Source organism: Spermophilus citellus, assembly GCF_964194105.1.
Source record: "Spermophilus citellus genome assembly, chromosome: 2".
NCBI classification, from domain to species: Eukaryota; Metazoa; Chordata; class Mammalia; order Rodentia; family Sciuridae; genus Spermophilus; species Spermophilus citellus.
This window is the reverse complement of record NC_138183.1, coordinates 48,193,503-48,198,591: the sequence shown is the minus strand read 5'-3', so window position 1 is coordinate 48,198,591 and position 5,089 is coordinate 48,193,503.

Genomic DNA, 5,089 nt, shown 5'->3' with positions numbered 1-5,089 from the left:
GTCATGCACGGAACAAAGGTTTGGCAGAGGAGAAAGGTTAAAATCAATCACCCTACAGGGAAAGGGGGAAAAAAAAGAGTCTGCAGTATTCTATAGTAATTATCCACCCAAAGTCACACTATAGAATTGGGAGCCATTGCTACTCAAAAAATTATTTTGAAAGGAAAGAAAGAAAAGTCTAAACCCCATGTTAATGTTTTACTTTTCATGAATCATTTGGAAAGATCAGAGATCTACTACTGGAAATAAATAAAAGAAATCATTTCGACATTCTCACCTCCAGTGTTACAAAATGACCTTTTCACATAGGAACGAGACACAGAAAAACCAAAACTGCTCTCTCAAAAAATAAACTATACTGGTATATTACTACTCTGACTTGTGTTAAATTAAAATTACAGGAGGCCATTATTTTGGACTAAGCTGCTGACTGGTCCCCAACAGGCCAGGCTATGAGTCAAAATGGAGTTACTACTCAGGCTAAAGTTTTATGTCACCAATCTAAAATTAAGTTTTTATCTGAACTCCCAAGAAATCAGCATTGGACAGAGAACTGCCAAATTTCCCAAAGAGGCTAGTGTAGTTCCAATTGGTATGATAATGAAGTTATCTCAGCCTTAATCCTTATCTACACAAAGAAAGGTAACTTGAAGCAACCTGATGTTAACTAATCAGTGATTTTTCTATTGTTCAGTCTCCCAGTCTCTAGGTCCCTACTATAAAAGAGAAACAACTTTGAAATAACCAATGGGCTGTTTCATTTGGTTTTTGTTTCTGCTTTCTTCATCCCTTTTCTTTCTATAAAGTCAACCTCCTCTGCTGAGCTTATTAGAACATTCATTATACTTTATGGAATGAAGTGTCACCTGATTCTAGAATCAAAAATAAAGCTAAGTAATATGTTTAAGCTATATTGTTGTGATTGTGTACTCTGAAACTTTTATGATAGCGAAGATCAGAATTTAAGTAAAAAAGAACTACCCAGCACTCCTGCCTTTGGGTTGATAACCCTTCTTTTAAGAGGTATCTCTACCAGCATTGCTACAGTTTCACAAGTCTCAAACCAGGGAATGGATTTCTGGGTTTATTTGGTTTTCTTCATTACAAGATTCACCTATTTCTGCCTACCTAATATACAGATTCCTCTAAGCCCTACCACTGAGATTATATATATATATATATATATATATATATATATATATATATATATATATATATATAACATCCCTACCCTCATTGTTTTTAATTCAAAGACACTCCACATTCTGACCAAGAATCATAAAACAAGGAAAACAAGTTAAGAAAAAAACCCATAACACAAAGAAAGTAAATTGGCTTTTAGGATAGAATGCTGCGAGTATAAGACAAAAGAAAAAGATTTCAGTAATAGAGGTGATTAGGGAACAGTGAAGAAAAGTATGAAGTCCTGGCCTGTCTCTGAAAAGGAAACCTACACTCTGCCCTCTGGTCAAATCCAGAGGAGAACCAAAGGATTTATGGTGACTGTGCTCTGCTCCGTTTTGTCTTCTTCCTATTCAGAAGAAAGAATTTACACAGCAGTGCATGAGAATGAAACATCAGCCTTTTATATTTATTTACTTATATATTTAGGTAATGCAAGATGGCAAATAGAAGAATTGAGTAAGAAAGGTGAAATCAAGAAGCAAGCCATATAAAGCATGGGTTAGCCTCAATTTGACCTGCAGGCAGGGGGCACAGGAGTAAGTGGCTCAGGGCTCCATACTGTCAAATGCACAGTGTGAGTAGTAACAATGACTCCCCCAGTCTAAAGCCACCTCCTTTTGAAAGTGACCTCAAACACAGATTTGGAGTTTTGTCACTTCTAGCTTCTGTTTGCAATTTATCTTCGGCAAGTCATATGATGACTTCTGAGCATCAAGTGTCCCCAGGAACTTGTGAGTCTTACTTAATAAAAATGACATGAAATGAGAGATGAAGACTATAAGGTGGCATCTTAGAAAAACAAATCAATAAAAACTTCATGGGCTTAGGAAGGGAGAAAAGAATTTTACCATTGTAAGTGGAATGAATATTAGAGAACTTAAGTTTGTTATTGGGGAGAAAAGCCTACAAAGATGAAAATGAAGAGAAGAGCTGCACTGCCTTGAGTGAGTCACTTTTGTTCTCTTGGGGCCTCACATCTGCTTGTGTGTAAAGCGAAAGGGTTCAGCTATGTGACCATCCTAAGTCTCTTTCAGGCTATCACATTTATAAATCAAATCGGAGCTAAGATCAGAATTCGAAGTTCAAGATTTTTAGTTGTAGGCTTTTTAGGACATTTTAAAGAACCACTTGGAATCACTGTTAATGTATCAAGGATTGATTCAATATTCAGAAAAGAAAACATTCTGCCTATTTCTTATCACCCCACCTTTGCACCCCAATACAATCATTGGATGATAAAAGCAATAATAGGGAAGGTGCAAGGCTGACTCCTACCTAGAACAGCCTCTCCATTCAATGGACTGAGAATTATTCGGGTTTCTGAATAAGTCGATTCTCTCCCTTACCCCCAGCACTTATCTCTTTGGTCAGCCATTAAAAGGGATGCAGCAAAAGCAATGCCCAGCAAGAAACTCCTGCAGCCTACAGAAATGAAAAGCAAAGATCTTCTCTTGCAGGTCAAATCTAACTCTCTCTCTCTCTCTCTCACACACACACACACACACACACACACACATAAAGCTAAGCTGGGAGAGAAAAGGCAGACTCGCTAGCAGTTGAAACTATGGAGGAAACTATTTTGAGTTCCTTTCACCAAAAATTATATTTGTGCTTTGTTATCACAGCCTCCTGGAACTCTCTGGATTTTCTTTATTACTAATATTATTATTGAAAGACTTTTTTTTTTTTCATTTGTAGAGAAGCTATTCCCTGATTAGCTAGAATATTTTTCCTCTTTAAAGGCTGCTGTCGCACTACAGTGTTCCAGCTGAGCCCTGGGGGCAACCTGAAACAAACAACTTCTTTTTCAACTTATGGTCCAGGAGTTTAAGATCCTACCTGAATAGAGCTGCAGTTATTTGAAAAGTCTCCTGTTTCCCTGGAGCCCTAGAGCTGTTCTAGAAAGTATCCTGGGATCTGTCACTCAGCATACAGCTTGCTCTTGAAAGCCCACGTTCCTCGCTTAGAATTGGCTTTACTCCTGGTAGTCCTGCTCAAAATGGAGCTATAAACGCCTGTGTAGCCAACTGAAGCATTTACTCTCATACTGAAGGCTTATTCATAGCAGGGATTACTGATACTCAGGGAATTCACATAAAACAAAACCTGCACCCATATGCCAAACTTTCAATGGGAGAGGCCAGTGGGCAATGGTAAAGAAGGTTAAGGAGGCAGAATTAGGAGGCCTGACCCTCAGAAGAATATATGTATTCCACTGAGGATGATTGATGACCTGGAAATTTGGGAGGAAGTTGGGAGACAGACAAACCTCGTTTCTGGCCCTATGAAATATGAGATTTAGTTGGAAAACAGACCTTATGGCAGAACAATTAGAGGAAAGGGCATCCTGAAGAAGATAGAGGTTTTACATTCTAGCTGAATAGCATTTTGATAGCAGGTCTGAGGAACATATCTGGGCACACATGATTGAAAAAGATCCAGAGACAGTTAATATTGGTGGAACCAGAAATAAAGAATTGCAAGGCAATCAGGACATTTGGGCTTTAGAGAGGATGGACAATTTGATAGGAATGGAAGGGCACAGCTTGATGGAAGTGACTAACCTTAACCAGCCTAATTTTAGCCAATTATCTAGATTTTTCCAAGGGGGAAGAGGAAAAAGTAGGAAATGCTATGTGCACAGCGAGTGCACACAAAAGGGCCAATACTGGTAGGGAAGAAAAGAGGTCCATGATACATGACCTCATTTTTAGAGAGAATAAAATCCTGATTGGGGATACGGGCAGGTGACCATGCACATGAATAATTATATATAAAGCTAGAATCCCTGTTTTTACTGAGCCTTGGCACATGATTGAGAAACGGGGTGAATAAGGTCTATCAAGGGGTTGTAAAGGCTGAACATGTTGCTCTTCCTGAGGAATATAAAGTGGGTATTACTGAACTTTTGATATTAATAAAATTCTGTACTCATGAAATCTCGGCATGCTTTAGTAGAATGGGTAATAATCTGGGAGTCTGGAGACATGAATTCTGGTTCCAGCAAACCTAGTGTCTGCCTCACTTCCCCTCTTCACATACTGGCTTCTGTTCTCAACCTCTTCCTTTTATCTGTTTTTCTTTTTCTTTTTTTGGTCCTGGGGATTGAACCCATTAGCACCTAACCACAAAGCCACATCCTCAGTCCTTTTTATTTTTCATTTTGAGGCAGGGTCTCACTAAGTTGCTGAGGCTGGCCTTGAACTTGCATTTCTCCTGCCTCAGCCTTCCTAGTAGCAGGAATTACAGGTGTGCACCATCCCTCACCCCGCTCTCATCCCCATCCCCCACCCCGCTCTCAATCTTCTGATTTTCTCAAGCAACAGTTGCCTTCCAAAGGACATGTTCAGTCACAGCACAGCTCCTTTTCCTCTCTTGGTTTCCCATGTTCCAAGCTTTTCTGCTTTTTCTTCACCAAACCAACTCCCAGCATTAAACACTAGTAATGCAGTACCCATAACCTAATCATCTTTGTACCTCAAGTGAGAGTAAAATCTTCGAGTAGGTAAATTGATAAAATGCCTTTGTCACCGAGCTTTAACACCTTCATCATTTCAAATTAAAAGTTTTAGACTTTGAAATGTAAAATATACAATTGAATGGTCTTATTATAGTACTTTTATAGATTTCAGAATCAAATGTCCTCCATTCAGGTAAATGGCTCACACATGGAAGATTCTGGAATCTAACATATAATAGGATAAGTAACAGCGTTGTCCTCTCTCCCTATTCAAGGTCTGAGAAACAAAGTATCAGCATTTTTAGATTAATGATACCAAAAGCATTGGATATGTAAGTGTCTACTTAATATACAGTCATTAAAGCACAGAGACATAATACACAGATATACTATATATAGTGGCTTTAATATCACCATTATCTTGTTCTCTTTAGAATAGGATCA